Genomic DNA, 15,037 nt, shown 5'->3' with positions numbered 1-15,037 from the left:
TAGACTTCTAGTCGACCTTAACAATTTGTCCATAGAAGAAATAAATTCATAATCCATTTCTACTTGTCAAAATGAGATGATATTTAGATCAATCATGCAACTCTTGGAAAGAGGAGTCCAATAAAGATATTATCTCCATCATATGAGTTGACCATGGTGGAGTTTGGCCCTAGTTTCCAATTTTAACACTCCCTCTCAACTAGGGAGAAAACCACCTTCCAAACCATCTGTCAATATGTACCATCTCTATCATTTCGGCTCTACTTTGTTTAACCATGAAAAAATAATGAAGAAGAAATTATCAAGAGTGTATCATACCACTCTCCACTGATCGGGAGCCAGTGTCTATTAATATTAGATCAATATCAAACATCATAGCATAGGGAGTACGGTAGTACACAAAGCGTCCATCGGTAGTACTATGGTCGCTATCCTCATTTCCCAACTCATTGGCCAGTTGAGAGGTAATTCCCATGAGTCCCAGACTGCATGGGTGGGATGTATCAGCAGGAGAAGGTGAACCACTCATCCTGCTCATATGTCGTAGGAGAAGGTGAACCACTCATCCTATGCATATATCAACCATCATGGGGTATCGCAGGGGAAGGTGAACCACTCACCTTGTACACAACGCACCACTAGGGGAAAGTGAACGACTCACCCTATGGTCACTCATAGCTCCAAGAAGTACCCCAAGCTCCCCGGAGCTCCCAGAGCTCAATATCCAACTCAAACATGACCCTCATAAGAGGGTCTCTCCACGACTCCAAGTCGTTCATGGAAGGTTAAGAATTTGACCTTCCCGAGGGGCTTCGTAAGAATATCTACAACCTGTTCATCAGTCCCAATGTGATGGACCCTTATTTCTCCCCGTTGTACCATATCCCGGATAAAGTGGTACCTGATATCAATATGCTTGGAGCGGTCATGAAACACAGGATTCTCAGAAAAACGAATCCCACTTTGGTTTTCATAGTAGATCATGGTGGTATCTAGCACATGTCCAAACAGGTCACTAAAGAGCTTCCTTGGCCAAACAACTTCACAAGAGGCCATACTAGCAGCAATATATTCGGCCTCGGCAGTGCTCAAAGAAATTGATTTCTTCTTCCTACTCATCCAGGATATCGAAGTAGAACCTAGTGAGAAACAACATCTCGATGTGCTCTTACGGTCCACCACACTGCCAGCCCAGTCAACATAAGAATAAACATGGAGCCTCAAATTCTCGGCAGTGTATCTCAATCCATAGGTGAGTGTGCCCCGACATATCTCAAGAGATTCTTGGCAGCAATCCAATGTATGTGATGAGGCTCGACCATAAAATGACTCAATGCATTCACTGCAAAGCATATATGTATATGGGAGTTCACCAAGAACATCAGGGTCCCCAAGAGTTGACGATACTCAGAAGGATTTGCCAAATCGGGCCTAGAAGCACTTCCGCATAACTTCTTGAAGTTAAGTTCCATCGAAGTAGTCACAAAATTACAATCCACCATCCCAAATCTTTCAAGTAGCTTCACCATGTATTTTCCTTGGCAAAGGAAAATCTCACCTGGCTTTTGCCAGACCTCCAAGCCTAGGAAGTAGTGCATCAACCCTAAGTCCTTCATCTCGAATTCAGAAGCAAACTCCCTCTTGCATTGATAAATAAGAGGGTCTGCACCTGTCAAAAATAGCTCTTCCACATAAAGTACCAAGATGAGAGGTCTATCATTTTCAACCTTGAAATAAAGGTTCGAATCAAATTCACTTCTTCTAAAACCCAACTTCATGAGATAGATGTTGATCTTATCATACCAAGCCCGGGGAGCTTGCTTCAACCCATAGAGAGCTTTCTTCAACATGCATACACATGTATTTCAATCTAGAACTTCGAACCCCTCATGTTGTTCTACATAGACTTCCTCCTTAAGCGAACCATGCAAGAAGGTAGTCTTGACATCCATTTGATGTAAATTCCATCCTTGAGCGGTAGCAAGGGCATTGATCGAACAGATGGTGGTATATCGGGAAAATGGTGCAAATATCTCATCATAGTCCACACCATCCTTTTCAAAGAAGCCTCAAGCAATAAATGTGGCCTTGGACTTTTCATCACTTCCATCAAATCCATGCTTGATCTTGTAGAGCCATTTCGAGGTGACAACAGATTTGTCCTTAGGTCTAGGGACCACATCCCAGACATCATTCTTCATAATCGACTCATACTCTTCATTCATAACATCCTTCCAAACTTGGTACTTCACGGCTTCTTTGAATGTATAAGGCTCAGTTTGAACAATGGTGCTCATGGCAACTAAGTACCCTTGGTACCTATTTGACTTCTTACTTTCACGAAATGTCCCCCTTGGTGCAATATGTCTTTCGACTTCTTCAAGAGTGTCCCTAAGCCATGAGTGTCTCCCTTTTGAGGAGGAGGGCTCATGGGGAGGTGTATCAATGGGATCCATCGGTCCTTCGGCATTGGGCATCGGCTCATCCTGCGGTTCTCCATGCTTTCATGTATCTTCTTCTTTGTCCTTTCTTGGAATAGGAAGGTTCCTAATCTTCCCAAGGGAAGCATCTTCATCGAAGGTGACATCATGACTTATTTTCACTTCTCTTTGACCAAGAACATAGATTCTATATGCCTTTGAAGTTTCATTGTAGCCCACAAATGCTCCTTTATTCCCAGATGCATCCAATTTGCTTCTCTTTTCTTTCGGGGCTACCAAAAATTCTAAAGTGAGAAACATCAGGTTTCTTACCAGTGAAAACTTTTTCAGGAGTTTTGGATTCCAATGCTTGATGAAGGCGTCTATTTTGAACATACACGGTAATGTTGGCAGCTTCTCCCCATAGGAACTTCGGAAGGCTTTGATCATGAAGCATGGCATGGGTGGCTTCTATAATGGAACGATTCTTTCTTTCAGCAACTCCATTTTGCTCAGGAGTATATGTGGTAGTAGTCTCCCTCTTAATGTCATCTTCTCTACAATAGTCATTGAACTCATTTGATTCATATTCGATTCCATCATCATTCCTCAATATTTTATCTTCTTCTCTGTTTGATTTTCGATTAAGGCTTTGAAAGGGCGGAACCATGTGAACACTTCGTTCATCTTCTTCAAGAAATAAATCAAAGTTTTGTGAGTGAAGTCATCCACAAAGATATCATAATATAAATATCCTCCCAAGGATGTCATGGCAACATAATAGATAGATCAGAATGAACCAATTGCAAAATATTGATAGTCTTGCTATCACTTGAGGGGAATGGTCCCCTTATATGTTCTTCTTTGATACATCCTTGACAAACACCTTCATGTTCTAATTTAAATTTGGCCATACCTGTCACCATATTCCTTGCATCAGGTAGGGATTTATAATGAAAATGAGCAAATCTTCGGTGCCATAATTCGGATTGAAGAGATGTGTCGCAAGACATAGCTCCTAGTGGACTTCCTCCATCTTGATATAGGTTGTCGATCCTGAATCCAAGAGTAAATGCATATTTTAAATTTATTTTCCAAACACGTACCTTTCCATCAATGAATGCCACCTTGAATCATTTGTCCTCCGTCGTCAAAATATATACAAGGTTCTTCTTTAGATCGGGTACATATAGTACTTCTTATAGATGAATGGTGTTACCTTTATTCAATTGAAGAGTAACATTCCCAACTCCTTTCACATAATAGGTGTCATTGTCTCCGAGATTTATTTCCAAATTTGTATCCTTTTCTATTAGATTTGAAAGAGCTTCCTTATACCCAGTGAAGTGCCTTGAGGCACCACTATCAATCAACCAATTTCCCAACGTATCTGAAGGAGAGGCAGTAGAGAGGGCAGATATAAGATCAAATTATTTTTGCTTGTTATCTACAACATTACATTCATCATACCTGGAGTTTCTTGATCTTTTAGGAGGTTGATTATTTCCATGTTAAGTAGCGGGAGTATTACTTTTTCCTTTGTTGTTGAACCTGCAATTCCTTTGATTATTGTTGCCCCTGAAATTGTTGTGATTGTTGTTGTCATCATCCCGAGGTGTATCCCTTTTATTAGGACACTCCCTAGCATAATGGATAAACTTGTTACAAATGAAGAATCTACCATTTCTTCCATCTTTGAATCTCGGTCTTCCTTGACATTGCTTCTTTGAAGCCGCATTGTTCTTATTTTTAGCATGAGCGGAGAATGCAGTAGGATCATTCCTATTTGAAGGAATGTGTCTCTCTATCGACCTTGTTTCTTCTTGAGTAAATCCAGTCAATAATTCATCAAAACCTGGAATTTGGTCATTATTGAGGATTGTAGTGTTGAACACATCCCATTCACGAGGGGACCTCCAAGGGAAATGAGAGTGAGCTCCCTATTAGCTATAACTTATCCAATAGATAGAAGATCATTTTTTATTTCAGTGATCCTCATGAAGTAGGATTAGATATCTTCTCCTTTTCTCTTCTTTATTTCCTTCAACTTGTTCTTGAGAAAGAGGACTTTATTTGCATTGCTAGCTTTAAACTTGCAAACCAACTTGTCATACATCTCCTTAGATGTGACCAAATCAGAGATATAAGCAACTAAATTCTTATGAATATAATCCCTAATGATCTTCTTAGCTTTGACTTCACCTTTATTGTACTTTTTCTTAGCGGCAACCAGTGCATTTGAAGGAGGTCCATTAATCTTTCCTTACACATAGTCCATAGCATCATGCTCTTACAAAGTCAAGTCAAGAGACATCTAATGAGCCTCACTATTGCATAAAGAATGTAGCAACTCCCAAAGCTACCAACTTTAATTATGAACCTAAGGTTCATACAAACTTAAGAGGTATCAACACTGTGTGCAGCATACATTTTGTCCTTCCTTCGTTGTCATGATGTAATATAGTGAATGTAATGAAATCAAATCCTAAACTATATGCAGCAAATGAAATGCTTGAAATGGAAACCTTAACCTATTGCAGCGAAGAAAATACAAGGAAATAAAACCTATTCTAATTGCATATCAATCATTACATTTCAAATATTTCAGATCCATTGACAGATTTCATTGGATGTGGCAATCAATAAAATCATCATTGTATTCCCATTTCATAAATTTGTCCATTAACCCAAATCGATGAGATGTTTTGTATGGGTAAAAAGGAAAGTCCTAAGTTGTGTTTATTCCTCCTTGACCATTTATTTAGAGCATGTGGGTCATGATTCAACCCTAAGGGACAAAAACCAATCTTTTTGAGCAAATCTGGGCAAGTATATACACATTGGAAGAGTGCTACAGGAAACTACAGGATGCCACAGGATGCTTCAGAATTTTATAATTCGCAAAAATGACCAAGCAAACCAAATCAAAATTGGATGGGAGAAATTTTTTTATTGACTGGGATGTCTTAGGTCTCCATTCCAAGTGGAATCACTCAAAAATACCATTATTAACCCATGCTAAAAAATAGCAGAAAATTATTAGTCTAAAATCTAGAAATTTGAGAACTACTGAGCTAGTAAATCTATCAAACGCCTAACCTAATCAAGTGAAAATGCAATGGGATAAATTTTGTTATTAACTGTAACGTTTTTTTTATCCAATGCAAGTGGAATCAACTCGATTGAAGCTTGTTAGCATGTTCTAAAAATAGCAGAAATTTACTACTATTTGCCACAAATGGACTTCCAAAAATTTAGATTTTGGAATAAGCAAACTAATCCAAGTAGCTCAATGATTATTATGACCTTCCAAAGTTGTTCTAAAGATGAAATGATGCTTGTGATCTTGCAAAATAACTTACTTCAACCATTTAACCCAATCCTACAACAAAAAATCATCAATACTAAATGCGAAAATAAAAAAAGACAAGAACAAGAGATGCATGTGAATAAGAAGTGAAAGGAAGAAAAGTAAATGATACAAAAGGGCTTTGAGGCTCCTGGGATGGCCAAGCCCAAGGAAACTCAGAGTCCTATGAAAGAGACCAAGATTTAGAAGTTGAACATGGCACCAATCTTCATGATTTCCATCGATACAATTACATCCCTGCAAAAACTGATAGTGGAGTTGCAAAAATACAAGTTCTCTCCACAATAACACTAATAAAAACCAATGAATAGAGGCAAATTTGAATTGGTACTTATATAAAATGATTAGGAAGCATTCCCCATGAAAGGAGGAAGCTTTCCCCTTCAAAATCCCTCTAATAGTGGATATGGTTCCAAACACTAGGAATTTGCGTTAAATGACAGGGAACACATTCCTAAATTTTCTCAATCATTGGAGCTCCAAAATCTGTGCAATAATTTTAGAATATATTGTTGATTTATTATCCAATTCTAATCCCTAAATTATCTCCTCCTCCAAATCTCCATAATCTGCCCAATATTCTCACAATATTCTACAAAAATAAATAATATTAGGCACAAATATGCAATTATCCATAAACCTTCCTAATGAACATATTAAAGCTAAAAAACATTATTAAGTGTAGAAGGAGAGTTTTAATATAGCCTTCATGTGCCTAAGAAAGGTTAGATGAGCCTTAATTTATGTATAATTTGGAGGCCCATCATATCCCCTTGCTTAAATTATTGCTCATCCTCTAAGCAACCTATTCATCATGCTCGCCTTGTTGTTCTTCATGTATGTTGACATGTTTCATGATTTGTTTTCTGGTCTATTTGATGCTCTTTTTGCTGCTCTTCTTTCTACTGCATTTTTCTATCTCAGTTTCCTAAGGAAGCCCTACTATAGGTTGAGGTTGCTTCTTTCCCTTAGGTGGTTCTTCAACTGTAATGAGGTGCACACATCCTGAATCTTGTAGAAACTAAATTTTTCATGCCAAGAGGTGGTGGGTCCACCTTTTATTTCTTTTATTTTTATTTTTATGTTTCTTTCTTCTTTTTTCATTTTTTCCATTATTTTGCTCTTTCTTTTTCAACTTTTATCTATTTTTTTTATTGCATGCAAAATAAACTCAAAGTGCTTTGAGTTAACTTGGTTGACCCTCACCTACCCCTTCATGCTCCTTGTCTTCCATCATGACTAAATGATTATATCCCACTTTCTTGAATCCTTTTCACTTTTGTCTTGTCCTCTCCCCCCATGTGCGGGGGTCTTGGTGGAAAAGTGAATTTAATTGCTAGATAAGGTCGAGGTTGCCCTACTACTAATCTTGGCTATAAAAACCTTTTCCTTCATACACTTGCAATGCTTTTCAAGCTAAAATAAGTTTGTAAGAAAGGTTTAAAGGATTGCATACGTGAGCCTTACCCTTGATGTGTTTTTGCATGTGATATTGAGGTTGTTGATATGAGTGTTTAAGTTTCCTTTGGTGGTCCTAAAGTTGTTGCTAATGATATTGAAGCTGCATGTGATAATTTGTTGGAGGCCCTATTATTGATAGCCTTGAATCTGGAGGTCTCCTAGGTTTTTTTTGTTGTTGTTGTTGTTGTTGCTTCACATCCTTAGCTGAAATGTTATTGTTGAGCTTCATAACATGATGATTTTGGAGGTGTTGACTTCATTTGTTTGTTGATGCATAGGTCTTCATAGAATGATGCTTTTTCTAACGGATGTAATCTTTTTTGTGTGCAGACCTCTTTCTGGCATTCAATCTACTGTTATTGGAGTTGATGGATGCCAACCCATATTCTAAACCTTTGTCTTCCAATTATCATGAGCAAGTTGTCTTAGTCAAATCAGGACTTATTAGAGTGTTGGGCTTGGACATGGGTGATCTTCACCTTCCCCACACTTTTCACAACTGTCATACACCCTTCCAACACTTCATATCACCATTCTTTTCCCCCAAAACCCCTTAGCCAACTTCCTGTAGCAGTTCAGGACATCATGTAGCAATATAGGGAATCCTGTAGCAAACTTGTTTTTCCCATATCTCCCAAATGGTATACTGGATTGACCTAAAATTTTCTAAGCATGTTGCCATCATCCTTATGCACCTCCCCATACAAAAATATTAGCCAATGGATGCATGAATCTTGAGAAAAATTAAAAATAGTTGTAGGTGATGGGGATCGATTTCTCGAAAGTTGTGCACTGGAATTTGCTGAAATTGCTTGGGCATGTTACCATCATCCATATGCATCTCCCCATGAAAAATCTTGGAAAATGGATGCACGAATATCAAGAAAATTTAAAAATGGTTGTAGGTGATGGAGGTCAATTTCTTGAAAAGTGTGCACCGAAATTTGTTGAAATTGCTTGGGCATGTTACTATCATCCATATGCATCTCCCCTTGAAACAACTTGGCAAATGGATGCACAATTTTTAAGATATGCCAAAAATAATTTTCTTCTCTGTGTATTTTTACTTCCTGTAGCAAAACAAAGCCTTCCTGTAGCATTTTAGGACAGCAAGGAAAATGAGTGGTAAAATCTTGGGAATGATGAGTGGATGGTGGAAATAGATGAGGGTGATGGATTGGCATGGCCTTAGTCCTTCTGTAGCATTTTAGAAAAGGAGGAGATATTCCAAGTTTGACTTCCTTTGACTAGGCTTTTGATCAACTTTTCTTTTGGTGACTAACTTGTTTTTGTTTCTTGCAAAGGTTGGAGAGCACCTGCATTCATCACAAAAAGATACATGGAGCAAATTTTTATTTATTTTTTATTTTTTATTTTTTATTTTTTATTTTTTATTTTTTATTTTTTAGGCCTACTAGCCGCCTCAATGAAGTTTTCAACTAGTAGGTCTGCCTAGGCACCTCAAAGGAGGTTTTCACCTAGGACATTTGTTTTCTCTTTTTTTCTCTTTTTTCCCAACCCATTAACCACCTCATGGAGGTTTTCAATCAATGAGCCAATCTCAAGAGCCTCAAAGGAGGTTTTCACCTAAGATTTTATTTTTTTATCTTATTTTCCATTTTTATTTTTTCTATCCTACTCTACTTGAAAAACAAAATTTCTTTCAAGTATAAGAATACTTCCAATGGCGCCATGTGCACATCAATATGACAAATAAACTGATGTGTAGGCTTGAAATATATGCTTTGACATGTACTTGAATTTCAGAGACCAAATTCTTTGATTGAGATGAGATCAGAATTGTTGAAGAAGAGTGTGTGGGTGCAAATTACTAATTGTCTGGAACCATATTTCAATACAGTTTTGATGCCCTTGCTCCACTTGTTGATTTGGATCATATTGGATGTCTTCTTCTTCCATGAAGTTCATATCTGCTTCTTTTTGTTGATTATTATATTGAACACATGGAGGATATGATGGTAAACATGAGGGAACTTTCTCAATCTCTGATTTTGATGTCTGCTCTTCATCAAGTGCAGCCCATGATTCTTTGGTCTTCTCATTTGAATCTTCTTTTTTTGAATGTTGTCCTTGAATGACATCAAGAGAATCTCTTTTTTGCAATGCTCTTCTTGACCTAAGATGAATACCACTGAGATCAAGAGGAGATGTTTGGAAGTGTTGTGCCTCAAAATTGTAAGTGGGTTGAGCTACTTCCTTGTGTGTGTTTGGAAATGGTGGTATAGGTAGTTGAGTGGGAATGGATCTTTGAGATGGATATGATTAGGGTTGTGGTTGTGGTGGAGGTGAATGGTAGAGATAGAATGGATTTGGGTATGGCGGATATTGAGTAAAATATTCAAGATATTGTGGATGAATCCCATAAATTCCTTGCCAACCTTGCTGCCAAGATTGGTTTTGGGGTTGAGATGGCCAAGGTTACTAAGGAAAGGGTCTGTTCCAATTACTTTGAGATGGATGTGCATAAGCTTGAAATTGTGAATTAGGCTCTTGCATCATATCCGATTGAATAGGCTGCCATGGTCCTCTTGGAGCTACATAAAATAGTTGCATTGGCAATTGACTTGTTCCATTGTCCTCTTGGTAAACTTCCTTCAACCTTGGTAATGAGGGGCAATATTTAACATCATGTGATTTTGCATGGGTAACACAAATATCAACATCTTATTTTTGCTCATTTTGTATTCTTAACGTTTCTACTTGTTCACTTAAATTGCTAAGAATTTCTATTTTAAATTTATCAAGCAAATTTCCAAGTTTAGCTTGACTTACCGATCTTGACTTTGATTGACTTAATCTTGCCCATCCTCTTGATATGTGTTTGCATGTTTCACAAATTTCTTCAAATGATAATTGTTATACATCACCTCTACTCATGAGATCAAGGAGATCAATCCATTCATCCCTAATTGTTCTACGTAAGAGGGTTTTTAGTGTGTCGGATCCTAAATGATGTAGTTTTTCCCTCTTATCATTACACATGATCCTCTCTATTAGATTCGCAAGGCTCTCATCTTCTTTTTTATTCATTCTCTTATTTAAGATCATGATATTTATATTTTTCTAGAAATGTCTTTTGCATATCATTCCATGATCTTATTGAATTAGTCGCTAAACTCATGAACCATTTAAGAGCTTGTTGATAGTGTTGGACCCGCCAACATGTCAAGGGGATCTCCCCGGTAAGAAGTCCCAATTAGACCTCAGACCATTTGGTGTAGGAGTCCCAGCAGTGGGTCGTATAGCAATGCCTTGACCGCGATTTCGCACAGAGGCAAGTAAGATAACTCTGTCAGTAGCAAGGGTGTGATCGTTGTAGTGAGTCAATGAAGGCGCATGAGAGGTTCTAACACTGGTGGGTTGAGATGAGTGCGCCCCTTGGCAACCTGTAATAGTACTTGGATGGGAAGGGAACACACGAGCGAAGATGCATCACAAGCTGGAAAGCAAGTCATCTGGAAATCCAAAGTGATGGTTAAAACAATCAACACATTTCAGAAAGATTCGTACATGCTCATACAGAGTAGTCCATACATGCGTGCGTAAGAAAGCAAATACATATGTCATTTAGAGTAAACAAGATAGCTGGAATACAATAAAACATATGCATGAAACATGTTGGCTCTTATTATATAAATAAGTGTAAGTTCCAATCATACAATACATCCATGTAAACCCACTATCCCCAGCAATGGAATGTTACAGCCACATCTGCCTCCTCCTCCAAAGATATGTACTACCTCCATGAAGTGGAGAAGCTAAGGCGTGTTACAATATTGTCCAATCTCTCTCCAAGATCGTCTTATCGGAAGCTTGGCGAACCAAAAAGCCTATATAATGAGTTATGAGGGATTATTTATAGCAAAGGGTGGGGTGGCCCTTGACATTCCCCTTTGTCACCGTTCAACTACCCTCATGACTCTTCACCTACTCTATGACTATTACATCCACTATTGACACTTGACTTACACTTGAAATGACTTAACATTACAATTCACATGTACCCATGTGAACAAAACTAGCTTGAGCAAGCCAAACTAGACATCACTCCGACTTAGACAACCATGGAAGTCCAACTCCTCAACATCTTCATGCTGGTTGACAGTAACATACTGATGCCAAGATATGTAGTCCTTGATGGTGTCTGTGTGTTCTGCGGTGACATCTGTCTGAAACCTAACCCTTGCCTCCATAGCATCCAGGTACACTGCTCGGGCTCCTCTGTCCAACTCATCTGAAAGCATGCACATCATTGTCTTCAAGGTGGTCAGACCAACAACATACTTGTGCATGATGTATGCACTGATAGGCAAGTCTGGGCTAGTGGTGATGCGCATCAACTCGTCGAAGTACGAGTCAAGATCTAGTCGGACTTGTTTCTTTGTCTTCGCCTAGGTCAGAGTCCCAGGTGATGGGATCGCATGTGCACGCACCACAACATCCATACTCTTGAATACCCGTGCATGGGAAGCATGTATGCTAGTGATGAACTGTGGGAGCTCTTCGTAATTCCAGATTTGACTCTGATTAAGTGCCTTCAACTCAACTGCATTTACCCTCATCATCTTAGGCAAGTGAAGTGGAGCTCCCTTGTACTTCATTGTCCATGTTTGCATGTCATCAACAGCAGCATGCAAGTTCATTAAGATACGTGCTCTTCTAGCACATCGTTGCTGCCATCCGTTGAGATGGACGACTACCTTGTGCACGGTACCAAACTTGGAGTACAATGCTCGCATAACTATGTCAAGGGACAATACTTCATCTAATATTGCCTTCTTCAGTTCAACTCGGGCAGACATTGTCACCAAGTCTCCTCCTTGCTTGGTTGTTTGTAGTTCCTTTTCCATTCGCTCATTCTCAGCTATTAGGAAGCGAACACTTGAGCTAGTGGCTTCAGCATACACTCTGGTTGCATCAACCAAGGCAGCTAGATGTTTGCGCACATCAGTCACGATCACTCATTCTGAAACTTGTGTAGGAGACGTATGATCCTCCAGAGTTGACACTCTACGAGACTGCAAAACTCTATGTTGGGATTCGTCGAACGAGATGTTGTGCATCTCTTCTCCTGGCTGATCACCAAGTATCTCAATGCCTCCTTGGTCATTCAAGACTTACTCATCATCTGGATGCATTGAAGTGGGTGAGTTGACCTCTTTATGGTGAGGCATGAGGTCGATGTCTTTTTCTAACTCCTACTGCTCCATGTATGCATCCAACTGTTAAAGTGCTTGTTCTATCTCATGAGTGAAGTCTGGCCCCTACAATGGTTCACTCTATTCGCCTGATGCCAGCTATTCCGATGAATCAACTACTTATACGGTCGTTTCTTCATATGTTCACACATGTTGCGCCCCCTGTTGTATTTGTTGTTGTTGTGCTTATCTCTCCTTTTTGTGTAGCTCTTGTTCCTTTCAGAGTTTCTCCCTCAGCTCATGCAACTCCTTCTTTGCTTCTTCCATTCTCTTCTTATCCCTCTGCCTTCACGCAATTCGCTTGTCGCACTACTACCTATTTTCCTCTATAGCCATAGCTGCTTTCTCTACAAGTGGATTTGCTCGAAACTTGTAGCTTTGCTCCTCCTCCATGTGATCAATAATCTTCCTCTTACCTTTGTCACACACTGGTATGCTTGCCTCTGTTGCCACTGTTATTGTTGGTGCTCTCCGTGATGCTGCTTCATGTTGCTTGGATAACCACTCCACATCAAAACCGATCGATTCATTGGGTCTGGAGAAACTGTAGCAATATCTCCATGGGTCCTACTCGGCCCAATGACATGCCCCGTGGATCCAGTTGAACTGAACTATTGTGCAGTGATCTTTAACAATGCAATGTGGGTCATACGGATTGTAGCTTCAGAGGTCGAATGGGTACTTCTTCATTAGTTCTTATTTGACATCCACTTGCTTGATACTCTAGATCTCATATAACCCAATCTGCAATGAAAGAGCGGGTCGAGGTGCCTTCTTCTTCCGATGCAGTCTAGTTGTCAATCCTGGAGAGATGTGATATGCTACTTCCTTCATGACAAGTACGTCCAAGGAAAACTTCAGAAGAACATGCAGAGGTTTCTCCTCGCTAAACATTTGGAAGAATGTGCTAGACGGCGAGGCATACCAATCTGCAATGCCTATCAATGCCTCCATTTCTTCCTTTGACATGCAGGGTGGATCCTGTTTGAATATCATCTTGTACACAAGGGTGACAAAATGATCAGACAACCGTGTGATTACTCCTTTGAGGCTGCATTCAGACAACAACCTGAAATACGTGTTCACAGTAGTCTCTGTCGGTGACCATGCCCACTCTAAGCCTTGGAACCCCTGTCGGGCACAGATTGCATCTAGGATGTAGGTGGAAATGTAAATCTTTGCATGCATAACTCTGGGTGAATGTCGAGCCTTCGTTACTTGTTCCTTCAGCTGATGAGCCAATATGTTGAACCAGTTACATGGTTTTCCTTCTCTAGCCAATTGGTCAAGTGAAACCACCCAACTCTATGGGAAGGTTTCCATGCTTGCTTGGCCATACAATTGACATGAAAATATGACCAAGTATTGGTATGCCTTCCTTAATATCTTTGTGTTGTAGACCTCGTTGGGTGTCAACCTGAATCGAGCTGGCTCCTTTACCCAATTCTTCAAAATTTCTCTAGAGTTAGCACTGATGTTGGGTAAGCTTAATGGAGTCTTCATGACAGTCATAGGCTCTGACATCTGATACATCTCATCATAATATCGTGCCCAGAAGGTCGCAAGCTTCGTCCCACTGACACTACTCAAGGTCATCATCTCGGGATCAATGTGAGAGATGATCCAGTGTATCATGTTCGCGCATGGGAACGTGGGATATATGCATGCAGTCCGGTACAAGCAGAACTTGTGAATGTTCACGTACACCTTATGATCTTCAAGGTCTTCCCCAAAAGTGCCTACAAATGTTTCATTGACCTCTTTGCACTTCAATTTGATGTCCTTGTCTAGATATAGCTTTGTATCTATAGATTGGCAGACTAGAGGACACTCACTCAACTGCTGCTTTAGCTGCATTTCCATCAGTGTGATCTTGTTCTCTTGGAATCCATTGAGACAGATGAACACCTGAAAGATCTGGAGACAAGAAACATGCATAGCGAGAAATATGTTCGCGGTTGTTAGACTCTGTCTTATATCAGAGATTGATTCTTCTTCAAAACAGGGTTTTGAAGAAGAAATCATTAATGTTGTTTTTCAGATTATGTAATTTATCTCCAGCTCTTCAAAAGGGAGCAGCTTCCTCAGCTCCTATCTCTGCAAAAGCACAAACACAATTCAAATCATCATCTCTTGTTACGATGGTCAGTTTTCTTCAAAGGATTATAGAGTCTTGCCATGAAGCAGCTTGGAGTAATTCAATCATTCTGAAAGATGCTATGAGTAATGGTGGCAGAAATAAGATGGCAGTGGAGGCATTGCAAGTCCTTACGCATGTTATACATGAAAATGGAGGGAATATGTCTCCTTCAGATGTTACATTTACTTTGGATTTTCTTCTCTGCTTACGGACCCATTAGAATTGTCGCAGAATGAGGGAGAAATTTGGGTTGGGGGTAAATGTCTTGCAGTGAAATATTTAAATGATGCTTCAGGTGATTTTTCAAAGTTTGTCAATTTGAATGGAAATTGCGCATATCGCTGCATCCTTTCAGATTATGTAGGTAAAGATACAATGTACTTTAAAACTGGTGACTTTGCAAGAAAGCTTAACGATGGTAATTTTG

Source organism: Pinus tabuliformis, chromosome 4_1 (genome assembly GCF_031772625.1).
Source record: "Pinus tabuliformis cultivar Carrire ecotype Pingquan chromosome 4_1, CPIR1, whole genome shotgun sequence".
Classification (NCBI taxonomy): Eukaryota; Viridiplantae; Streptophyta; class Pinopsida; order Pinales; family Pinaceae; genus Pinus; species Pinus tabuliformis.
This window is presented reverse-complemented; position numbering follows the sequence as displayed.